This window comes from Humulus lupulus, chromosome 4, assembly GCF_963169125.1.
Source record: "Humulus lupulus chromosome 4, drHumLupu1.1, whole genome shotgun sequence".
Taxonomy (NCBI): Eukaryota; Viridiplantae; Streptophyta; class Magnoliopsida; order Rosales; family Cannabaceae; genus Humulus; species Humulus lupulus.
Genome location: NC_084796.1, coordinates 127,122,949 through 127,136,122, shown reverse-complemented (window position 1 = coordinate 127,136,122; position 13,174 = coordinate 127,122,949). Strand labels below are relative to the sequence as shown.

At 33.0% G+C, this 13,174-nt stretch overlaps 1 non-coding gene across 1 annotated transcript; it reads left to right on the top strand.

Annotated features, from left to right (window-relative positions):
• Positions 1-9,556: 9,556 nt before the first annotated feature.
• Positions 9,557-9,663, top strand: LOC133833630 (small nucleolar RNA R71). Its single transcript, XR_009893000.1, has one exon. It is a non-coding gene; the product is annotated as a small nucleolar RNA R71 (small nucleolar RNA).
• The last annotated feature ends 3,511 nt before the right edge of the window (positions 9,664-13,174 follow it).

Below are 13,174 nucleotides of genomic sequence, written 5' to 3'. Positions count from 1 at the left end.
AACAGATGGACCAGACGTTGCAACAGTGATATCACTAACACAAGCTTCTCCGTGTTTTTCAGTAGGTTCATCAATAAACCTATCAATTTCTTCCTCAGTAGAAAACTCAGAAAAATCTTTGGCATCATCAATAACAACGTTAGCCGACTCCATTTGAGTTTGGGTTCTCATGTTATACACACGATAAGCCCTACTGTTAGTGGAGTATCCAATAAAAACACCTTCATCACTCTTAGCATCAAATTTACCAAGATTTTCTCTATCTCTCAAAATGTAACAAACACATCCAAAAACATGAAAGTAAGCCACACTTGGTTTCTTACCTTTCCAAATTTCATAAGATGTTTTAGATGTACCTGGACGGAGAAAAACACGATCTATGATATAGCAAGCAGCGTTAATTTCTTCTGCCCATAACCGTTTGGTCAATTTTTTGCTATTTAGCATCACTCTAGCCATTTCTTGAAGAGTGCAGTTTTTCCTTTCTACAACTCTATTTTGTTGAGGAGTTTTGGGAGCTAAAAACTCCTGAGAGATACCTGCAGACTTACAAAAATCATCATAGACAGAATTCTCAAATTCTTTACCATGATCACTTCTTATACGAACAATATTTCCAATGTTGCAATCTTTTTCAACTTTTAATTCAAGCAAATAGTTTTAAAGGCATCAAAAGTGTCAGATTTTTCTTTCAAGAAATTCACCCAAGTATATCTAGAAAAATCATCCACACAAACAAAAATATACCTTTTTCCATTTAAACTCTCAACTTGAATTGGACCCATAAGATCCATGTGAAGCAATTCTAAAACTTTCGAAGTGTTTATGTCAGAAACACTTTAATGTGTAATTTTTAATTGCTTACCAAGTTGACAACGCTTGCACTTATCATCAGATTCTTTACCTAGCTTAGGTAAACCACGAACAATCCCTGCATGTGACAATTTTTTCAAAGTATCAAAATTTATGTGACCAAGTTTAGCATGCCACACATCAGTGTTATTAATCACAACAAATTGACACATAATAGAAGGCAGAAGAGTGTAGCAATTGTCATTAGATCTAAAACCTTCAAGAACATTCTCACCATTCTTGTTAAAAACAAAACAATTCTCTTTATCAATGTTAACAGTATAACCTTGATCACAAATTTGACTTATGCTTAGAAGATTAGCTTTAAGTCCTTCCACAAGTAACACTCTTTTGATTCTAGGCAACCCTTCAAAGTTAAGAGTACCCATTCCAAGAACATTACCCTCAATTCCATTGCCAAAAGTAACAGATCCACAATGCATAGGTTTTATGTCTATAAGAATAGACTTGTCACTTGTCCTATGTCTTGAACAACCACTGTCAAATTACCAAAAATATGAAGAAGCAGATCTATCATATTCACTAGTAAAACCAGCAAAACAAGTATTCTTTTTTATCCATATTTTCTTTGATTGAACATTTTCCTTTTTTACTCTTTTGAAATTATTAAAATAATTGAATTATTCAAAATATTCATTTTTGGCAAAATTCGTAAGAGTAAAACACTTAGGACGAATATGACCCTTCCTACCACAGAAATCAGAGATTGGAATGAATTTTTTCAATTTTCTATTGGATTTTCCTGCTGACTGTGTCCATTCTGTTGGAACAATCTGAGAACTGGATGCGCAACAGATTTCAGTGAAGATGACACAGGAACACCAGACGATAACATCCCAGCTGAGATAAAGACAGTTCTCTTTGATTTTTGAGAACTTGAAGCACCAAGTCCCACATGACTTCTTTGACCTACATTCTATATTTTTTCAAAAACAGTAGAACCGGGATTAAGCATTCTAACATTTTTCTCAAGAGTATCTAAATCTTTAGACAACTCATTAATTTCAACATTTTTTGAAATTATTTATTTTTCAAAATTTTCATTTAAGTCAGTAAGTTGTTTAATTTCAAAGGATAAATCTTTATTCTTGCTTACCAATGACCGAATCTCAAACACACTTTCACCCATGAACCATACATCTTTTTGTAAGATTCACTCAAAGACTCATCATTTAATTCAGATTCATCACTATTAGTATTTTCTTCATCTTTTGAAACATTATTCAAGCAAACAATTTTCTCGTTTTCAAATTTAGAAACAGGCAAAATAGAAGTGAGAGCGACATTTCCTTCCTCATCTTCACTACTTTCAGAGTCATTATCACTCAAAGTAGCAATCATACCTTTTTTGTTTTTTTTCAAGGTGTTTGCACATTCAGACTGGATGTGACCAAATCGCTCACATTCCCTGCACTGAATACATTTTTTATTAGTTTGAAAAGGTTTAAGAGAACAAGGATTACCTTTTGACATCTTGCCATTGAATTTCTTATTTCCTATCTTATTCATATATTTTCGAAAATTCTTTGCAAGCATTGCCATTTTATTATCACCATCTTCATCATCTGACACTTCTTTCTCAGTGCTCTTGAAAGCTATGGTTTTCTCTTTCTCTTTGGAAGTACTTGGCTTGTCTTTTTGACGAATATTTTGATTTAACTCAAAGGTACGAAGTGACCCCATCAATTCTTCTACCTTCATAGTACTGAATTTTTTTGCCTCTTCCATAGCAGTGAGCTTAACATTGAACATGTTAGGAAGAACTTGAACAATTTTTCTAACAAGAACAAAATCATCAAGTTTCTCACCAAGTGCAAAATACTCATTAGAAATATGAGATAATCTCTCATAAAATTCAGATAGTGTTTCAGAATCAGACATCCTAAGGTCATCAAACCTAGTTTGTAACATGATAAATCTAGACCTTTTAACATCTATAGTTCCTTCAAACTGAGTTCGAAGAATTGTCCAAGCATCTTTAGCCGAGACACATGTGGAAACAAGTTTTATAAAACTTTCTTCAACACCATTAAATATGGCGTGAAGAGCTTTATTATTATAACTGGGTAATTTTTCTTCTTCTGTATCCCAAATAAGTTCAGAATTTACAATTGTGCTTCCATCTTCACCTTTTTCAGTAGGAGGTGACCATCCAGACCAAATTGCTCTCCATGCTTTCTCATCTTGAGCTTTTATGAAAGCTCTCATCCTAACTTTCCAATATCGATAGTTTGAGTCATTAAGCAATGGAGGTAGAGACACCGAACTACCTTCTGCAAAGAAAGACATTTCACATAAAACAAATCAAATGGAAAATAACCACAAGATCTCACTAAGAGTTTAGTGAACTGCTCTGACACCAATTGAAATTCCGTTTTTTATGAGTACCAACTTAATTATTCAAATTAAATAATTAATTGTTGAACTGTTACAGAAATGTTTAAACGGACACAGAGACTGTTTGAACAGAAACCAGATATGTTTAAACAATTTATCACCAGAAGATAAAAACAAACATAAGGTAAAGAACACACGAAATTATATGTGGTATCAGCAATCTTTGCAGATTGCTACTAGTCCACGGGACCACGCCCAGAGAATGAAATTTATTAGAATAATATCTAAACGATTACAAAACCAAATTAACTTATACAAATAAAGACTCCCTCTTGAATTTGTCGCAACTATTGCAATCTAAACTCTTAATCAAATTTCTGAAGTGCTAAGATCTTGAACTCCCTTCAAATCATAACACTTGCACTTTTCCTCCTGAAAAGTGACTCACAAACAAGACTTCTCCTGAAGCTTGATGAACAATGTCCAAGTGTGTTCAACCTGCACAATTATCACAAAGAAAACAATACAGAAGTACACTGTGATAAACCACTATGAACATGCTGGACTCAAGTTCTTCACATAATAAAGAGGTTTTCTAAAACTTGAAAATATTTGGAAAATCATACGCCAAGAGAGATGATCAAAACCCAGTGACCTAAGGATGATTATATACTTTTTAGAATCCCTTTAGGTCGTGGAAAACAAATCAGAAACCAATCAGCCAATAAATGGAAAATCTCCCAAAAAGGAAACTCAGAATCTGTTCAAATAGACTGGCAATCCGTTTAAACAGACTCATTGAACCTGGACAGTTTTTAAACCCAGTTTCCTTAAATAAACAAGGAAACAAATTATACATTATCTCTGCAAGCTGTACACGGTTTTTAGACAAACAAATCAGATCAAGAAATAAAAATAAATACCAACAATTTCCATATAAACAAATTTCAAGAAAAGATATTCTTTTATAGGAAATTATATATTTATTTTATTAACATATGTAGAATAATCTGATTAGAAAACATTTCACAACAAAACAGGAAACTACCCATTTTGAAAATACCACACAATATATTTCGAAAATACATTCCATAATTAATTTTGTCAATTTGATCAAATATGCCAATAAAGGATTTTACATATACTATCCCCAATTATGCACAAAAACATTACACACAGTTTTGTGTCAGATTCTTCCAACTAATCATATATGTTTCAGATGACACATATTGTTTCAAAAAAAACAATATCACGTCACTTTGTATAATATTTTGATACAAAATTTAGATATACGTGTCACTATTTTTTTGTATACAACATGGGCTAGAATATAACAGCATTACGACTGTTAAATGTAAAATAATATCATACACTTTCATAAAGTTAATTTTGCATCAAACTTATGTAAGTAGACTATAGATTTAGAAGAAATTATAATATCATTGGTTTTACCCAAAAAATCAGCATGATGACATGGCAAGAATTTTGGACACGTGGCAGTTGAATGACAACATAACTCATAAAAAGTTTAGTTGACACTTGGCTAGTTGACAGAGAATCGCAGGAAGGTTCATTGATCGCAAAATATATATATACGCAAGTGCACGCAATCGATTCAAGTAATATATGCTACTGTTTTCCATTATTTTTTTAATTTGTATTTGGCAACTAAAATTTTTATTTTTGAATTTAATTTTAAAATTGAAAATAACTTTGACCAATGACAACATATTAAAAGATTTAATATCACTATTAAAAGGACATAGGGTGTTAATTTTTTCAACTTTTCATTCTACTAATTTTATTAATCAATTCTAGATTTCTTTCTTCCTATTCTAATAGCAGGTTAACCTAAATCGATTCCTATTCTTTTTCAAGATATAAGATCTCAACCTATATGTAGGTTTTCTACATCTCTGTGATAAACTTAAACATATAGAAGACATTAAGCATGGAAACTCAATTACTACGCAAGTCATACATGTACTTTTGTCAAATATGCAACCTATGTCTATATAATGATAGCATATTCAATTCTCATATTTCGAATTTTGAATCAAAATCATAAAATCAAGCAAATATTGATCACTTATTTACTAGCATTAAACACACATTATATAGATTAGAATAGAGAAGAAAAATCAGTAGAACATCATAATTAAATTAAATAGAAATCCAAGAGACTACATTAAACCTTAGATAACAATTGTTTAATTCATATCAGACAAGACTAAATAAAAAAAAAAAAAATTCAAAAACATAAGATTCATAAACTTAAAAAATAAAGAAAAAATATAAAACTGTAGAATAACTAGCCTAAGAATCACAATTAGTCTCTAAAAACGTAATTAAAAATTGACCTAATGACCTAATTAAACCCTAAATATTAATTTAAAGTAAAAAAAAAAACTACAATAGCTGTGTTTTTCACATGCGGGCCGCGAGTTGGCCTTCTTTGGGTCATGACCCGTGTCAATTTTTGAACCTTTTGATTCCGTGTAAATCCTCAGGCGTCGCGACTTAAACATCATCAAGTCGCGGCCCGTGTCTAATGTTTCCCTTAGCTGAGCCTTTGTTTTCTCTTGAGTCGCGACTTGTAAGTCCAAATCGCGACACTAATTGCCTCTAGTAATCTTGCATCTTGACTTTTCCTTGAGTCGCGACCTGATAAGCCCATGTCGCGGCTCTAATTCCATTTTCTCTCAAATTACTTCTTGCAACCCGTCTGTTCATCCAAAATTGACTTTTAATCGTCGTTAGCGTTGTTTTGAGTCGACAAACTGGCAAAAGCATCGTTTTCCACTATTTTCACTTCTTTTTACATTTTTCTCGTGATTCACAGCACCAACCTACAACAAAGACAAACATAAGTGTAATATTGCACAAAACACACATAAAAGACTCAAGATTACCACAAAAACAAATTCTAAAATGACACTAAAATGAAGTTATCAAACTCCCCCAAACATACTCTTTGTTCGCCCTCGAACAAAGGAATCAAACAAACCTACACTCTAACAACATGAATTATACCAACAACAACAATTATGCCTCAAAATTATGAATGTTAATCATATAATTCTCAGAAAACTACTCAACAGTTTATTCAATCTAGAATTTTGATTAGAACACTCCATCAACACACTTTAGTCTACTAACATTTGGGATTATCAAATCATGATCATTAAATAAACATATTTGAAATCAATTATGTTCACTAAATTTCTTTCAAATCAATCCATTCAAACCAAGTAATTCCATAAGCTCACTTACTTGCAATTCTCCCCTAACATAAATCATGATATCCATAAGTATCAATTGGACTTTTATAGGCTTGTATTGATGGCTTAGGTAAAGGTAGATGACAAAGTAATTTTTAAGCTCACTTTACTATAAGCACATTACCAAAACTCACTAACTTTACTTTCATAATAATACAATCCCATAATCTCCTTTCTTATTTATTTATTTTTCTTTACTTTAGATAGATATTTTTTTTTTTTGATAATAACTACACTCCCCAAAACTTGATTTTTTCTAAATATTCATATTGGGAGTGTATTGAATTTTTTTTCAACATATATATTCTCTGTAAAAAAATTTCACTTTTCATTTTCTAAACCTATTAAAATAACAATTAAACCCCATTACACATCAATCCCCACAATTTTTCTTAATCATATGCTCATGGTATATCAGGGAAGGATATATAACCAAGTTTCAAGTTTAGGCTTAAATGATAGTTTAGAACAAAAAGATACAAGATTAGGCTCAAAAGGGGTAAGCAAATGATTAAGTAATTTAAGGTTGGCAAGAGAAGCTCAAACGATCCAAATGATAGCTTAAATCATATTCCTAAGCATACTTGATATATTATTTTGCCTCAAATAACAAGTAAACAAGTTCTAGAATTATAGAAAATAACTTCCACTTTCCATTCCTCATTCCACTAACCAATTTCAGCAAGCATAATAAATATCAAAAACATAAATTTAACATCATGACAAGATATTCAACAAATGTTATCTAAACTAAAATGAACTAACATAGTGTTCAATCAAGCACAAAGATTTTGTTTTCAGATTTCATTTTCTTTGAACTATACTCATAACATTCATTTTATTCTCATCGGCATTTGTCGTCAATCATTATTCATGTTGATACTAAACACACTAAAACAAAACTACAAAAACTAAACAAATCACACAAAACAAAACTAACAGAAAAAAATAAGCTTCCTCCCCCAAACTTAAACAAAACATTGTCCCCAATGTCCCCAAGGAGGTGGAGGAGGAAAGTACTGGCGGTCTGCCTCAAGACTAATTGAAAAACAACCTTTTCACGATTTGCACGAATTTTTTTTACAGACTTTATACTAAGAATAAATAAAGTTAAAATAAATAGACTTTACAAATCCAAAATAAAATTAAATAAAATTGTCCACTAATTAAAAAAAAACTAAAGTAAAATATAGGAATGCCTCCTATAGCATTGTCGTTAACGTCATTGAACCAGACGCTTTTCTTCTTTAATATTCAACTTGGATCAAGTCCTCCCCACACGTCCTTGTAACCCATAGTATCATGAGCTGGCCCTCGTTTCTTGTGATAGAAATTGGTGGAACTTTCTCCTACTCATATAACATTCAAATTCTTTCACTAAAGAACCTTTTTAACTGATAACGCCCCTTTCGCATTCCAGTTTTAACTTTGGATATTTTCTTCCAACTTGTTCCCACCTTGGTTTACAACTTCAACTCTACAACACGTTGGAATTTCTGTCGCTGCAAAAACATTAAATATCACTTCCTCTTTTTGCACTCGCAGCTTTAACTCACCCTTTTGTACATCAATTGAAGCCCTACGAGTAGCCAAGAATGTCCTTCCAAGTATTATTGAAATATTTTCATCATCCCCCATATCTAGAATAATAAAGTCCGTAGGAAAGATGAATTTACCCACTTTCACCAATTCATCCTCAATCACTGAACGAGGATGATTAACTGGTCTATCTGCCATCTGTAAAGACACAGTAGTTGGCCGAGCTCTCCCAAATTCAACCTCCTAAAAATTGATAGAGGCATTAGATTCGTGGCCCCCCAAATCACATAAAGCCTTTGTTTCTACTAACCCCCTATTGATTATGGGATATTGAATCTACCAGGATCTTTAAGCTTTGGAGGTAGTTTTTTCTAAAGTATCGCATTGCACTCCTCAGTAAGTGTCACTATCTCATAATCCTCTAGTTTCCTTTTCTTCGACAAAATGTCTTTCATAAACTTCACATAACTTGACATTTGTTCAAGTGCCTCAGCAAACGGGATATTAATGTGTAGTTCTCAAAAGATATCCCAAAATTTGGAGAATTGTTTGTCAAGGTTTGCCTTTCGGAACTGTTAAGGATAGGAATCCTTGGTTTTGGCTCGGTTTATTTTGGCTTTTCTTTCTTTGGAAGATCTTCAGTAACCTCCTCTTGTATTGGACTAGTAACATGTTGATTCTCTGTCTTCTTCCCCTTGTCATCCACTGTAGGTTCATCATACTTAGTCCCGCTCCTCAAGGATATTGCATTACACTGCTCTTTAGGATTTACCTCTGTGGAACTAGGCAAATTCCCTCGCTGCCTACTAGAAAACATTTTAGCCAATTGACCTAGTTGTGTCTCCAAATTCCTGATAGATGCCCTGGTTTTAATCATGAACTGGTTTAGTACGCCGGATTATACTTCAGGTTGTGTTGGAAGATGTGGTGGTCGATGAGATGGGCGTAGGTTTTGATCATAATATGGTTTAGAATGTGATCAATGAGTTGGTCGATGAGGGGGTTGTTGAGATGGGTATTGTGGTTGTAACGCTTGATTATTTTTCCAAGACAAATTATGGTGATTTTTCCAAGCAGGAGAATAGGAATTGGAGTAAGTGTTAGGTGCAGGTCTTGAAAAATTACCTATAACCTATGCATGTTCCAAGGGCATATTGTTCACATCTGTTCAACAACTATCTGTGCTCAGGCATTGTTCATAAAAATGAGGTCCTCAATTCTCGCAGCTCACGACATTATTAACTTGCATTGCTTATGCGCCAAGATTAGTTTGCTGCAATTGTTTGGTTAGAGATGGTACTTGAGCGATCAATAGTGCAATTGGATCAACTTCATAGACTCCTTCTACTTTCTTATTATCACGCTCAGTAGGCCAATTATAATTATTCATAACCATCTCTTCTAATAACTCATATGGTTCATTAGCGCATTTTCTCATAAATGCTCCTCCCGATGCTGCATCTATAATTGTCCTTGTATGGCCCCCCAAACCATTGTAAAAAGTATGAACTAGCAGCCACTTCTCTATTCCATGATGTGGGCATTTCCTTTACAATTCCTTAAATTGTTGCCATGCATCGTATAAAGATTCCCCATCCACTTGATTGAAATTATTAATCTCTCCTCTTATTCTGGCTGACTTAGTAGGAGGAAAATATTTACCAAGGAATTTCTGAGCCAAATCTTCCCATGTTAGTATAGAGTTGGCTTGTAAAGAATTCAACCAACTCTTACACCATCATTACTCACCCAATTCAGTTTGAATGTTGCACATAGCTCTAAAAAATTTGTGATATGGAGATTTGGATCCTCATTTGGCAACCCCTCAAATTGTACACAATTCTACACCATCTGAATAATCGAGGGTTTTATCTCAAAATGATTTTCCTCAAAAGTTGGAGGACGAATGCTTGAATGTATCCCCGTAACAGTAGGGAGTACATAGTTTCTTAATGGCGGATCGACTTCAACTGCATTACCCATATTTGCATTGTTGACAACATTATTTACGTTCTCAGCCATGGTGAAATCCAGTCGTTTCTTTGTCTTTCGATTCTTTCTACACGTTCTCTCAATTTCAACATCTATTGGTATGATTTCCTTTTGTCTACTTCCTCGCATATACCAACAATTCCTGAAAACACAATATAGCCTTGATCCGAATATGTGTTAAAATATAATAAAATAAAAAAAAGCAAATTAAAGCAAATAACAATTAACTATGATTTTAGAAATTAAGTCCCCAGCAACGCCGACAAAAACTTGATCGCGAATATATATATATATATATATATATACGCAAGTTCACACAATTGATTCAAATAATATATGATAAGTAGTATATCGTTCCCACGAAGACTGTTTTCCAATTACCAACAACTTTTTTTTAATTTCTATTTGGCAACTAAAATTTTGATTTTTGAATTTAATTTTAAAATTGAAAACAGCTTTGAATGAAAACAATAAATTAAAAGATTTAAAATAATTATTAAAAATACCTAGGGTGTTAATTTCATCAACTTTTCATTCTACTAATTTTATATGGTAACAAGTTCCCTTTTATGAAAGGTAACAAGTAGCTCCCATTGAACAATCTATGGGACACTCTGCCTACGAGGGCTTCCTCTCACTCTGATTCACCTCCCCTGGGGATTGTCAATTCTAGATTTCTTTCTTCCTATTCTAATAGCAGGTTAACCTATATCGATTCCTATTCTTTTTCAAGATATAAGATCTCAACCTATATGCAGGAATTCTACATCTCTGTGATCAACTTAAACATATAGAAGGCATTAAGCATGGAATCCTAATTACTACACAAGTCATATAGGTACTTTCATCCAATATGCAACCTCTGTATATATAATGATAGCATATTCAATTCTCGTCTTTCGAATTTTGAATCAAAATCATAAAATCAAGCAAATATTGAATAAGTATTTACCAGCATTAAACACACATTATATAAATCAGAATAGAGAAGAAAAATCAATAGATCATCATAATTAAATTAGATAGAAATCCAAGTGACTACATTAAACCCAAGATATAATTTGTTTAGTTCATATCAGACATGACTAAATCAACAAAATAATAATTCAAAAACATAAGCTTTATAAACTTAAAGAAGAAAGAAAAATATAAAACTGCAGAATAGCTAGCCTAAGAATAACAGTTATTTTCTAAAAACGTAATTAAAAACTGATCTAATGACCTAGTTAAACCCTAAATACGAATTTATAGTAAACAAACTACAATAGATGTGTTTTACACATGCGGGCCACGACTTGGCCTTCTTTGGGTCGCGACCTGTGTCTATTTTTGAACCTTTTGCTTCTGTGTAAATCCTCAGACACTGCGACTTAAACATCATCAAGTCGTGGCCCATGTCCAATTTTTACCTTAGCTGAGCCTCTGTTTTCCTCTTGAGTCGTGACTTGTAAGTCCAAGTCGCGACACTTATTGCCTCCAACAACCATGCGTCTCTGACTTTGCCTTCAGTCGTGACTAATAAGCCCAAGTGATGGCTCTAATTTCATTTTCTCTCAAATTACTACTTTCAACCCGTCTCTTCATCCAAAACTGACTTTTAATCGTCCTTAGCGTTATTTTGAGTCCACAAACCACCAAAAGCATCATTTTTCTACCATTTTCACTTCTTTTTACATTTTTCTTGTGAGTCACTTCACCAACCTACAACAAAGACAACCAAAAGCGTAATCTTGCACAAAACACACATAAATGACACAATATTACCACAAAAACACGTTCTAAAATGACACTAAAATGAAGTTATCATTCATTATACAAATGGTCGAGAATTATTCAAGACATCAATTAATGGGCTACTATGCATCACCGACCATGTTGGTCGATGCCCACTCGACCAAGGACAGTCAAATGCTCTTAAAGAAACGCTCAGAATCAGTTAGCACGAAGATATTTATTAATGCATTCAAAATTAGATTTTGCAAGATCAATAAAATTCAATTAGAAAATAGAAGCAATTTAGTATAAGGGAATAGATGGAAAAAAATTATCAATGCATTCAAGATCTCATGTCTAGGGTTTTGAAATAACCCTCAACTACAAAGAAAACTACTCCATAAAAAAAAATCATATTCACAAACATAAGTATTCAATGAAAATGAAGATGTTTTGAGAAGAAAGAAAAAAAGTAGATTGAAGAATAAAGATGATGATGTATTTTTCTCCTTCTCTGTTTTTATAGCCTCTAAAATTTGCAATCTAAAGTTATTCTAAAAGTTAACCCTCACCCATTTTATAGCCCCTTGAAAATACATTTGAAATTTAAAATTTAAAGCTGAATTTTCCAGAAAATTGGGCAGCGGCCGCGACATGGGATAATGCTGGTCGTGGCCACTAGGCTTTGTTGGTGTGGCAATGGCCTGCGTTGTGGCTGGCCACAACCATAGCATTTTTTTTCTTCTGTTTTTTCATTTTTCTTCAACTGCTAGAGCTGATGGTATTTTAACCATAACTTCTTTTATATATCTCAGAATTGGACGAGTAGAAAAGCTATGGAAAACTACGAAAAAGATCTAAACCTTATATTTCTAGAAAATTTTCCAAAAGAGTATTGGAAAATTGTCAAAATCAAGTGTGGAGCTTCAGACTTGTAATTCCAAGCATAACCATTGCTCGTAAAAACATCCTAATTCATTATTTTATATCCAATTGTCTTGGAAGTCCTAATAGACAACATAAATAAATAATCAAGTGCATAATCATAAAAGAATAATGAATTAAAAATAGACAAATAGCCAAATAGCCATATAACTTTTCTAGGATGTACAATAAGGGTTTTGGGGTGACCATGCTGGGGGGCAGATTCTGTCAAAGAAAATATTAAGGCAATGGTACTTTTGGCCAACCATGAACGGAGATGTAATGGAGTATGTGAAAAAGTGAGACAAGTGTTAAAGATTCTCCAAAATTCCTTGAGCAGCTCCAAGCGAATTAAAACAAATGCAAAGTCCTTTGCCATTTGCATTCTGGTGAATATATTTAATTCGAGCCTTACCAACAAGGAAGGGTGGAGTCAAATATGAACCACTCGCAATCATTACTTCGAAGAAAGTTATCAACTTTGTGGTCAAGAAAATAATATTTCGCAATGGACT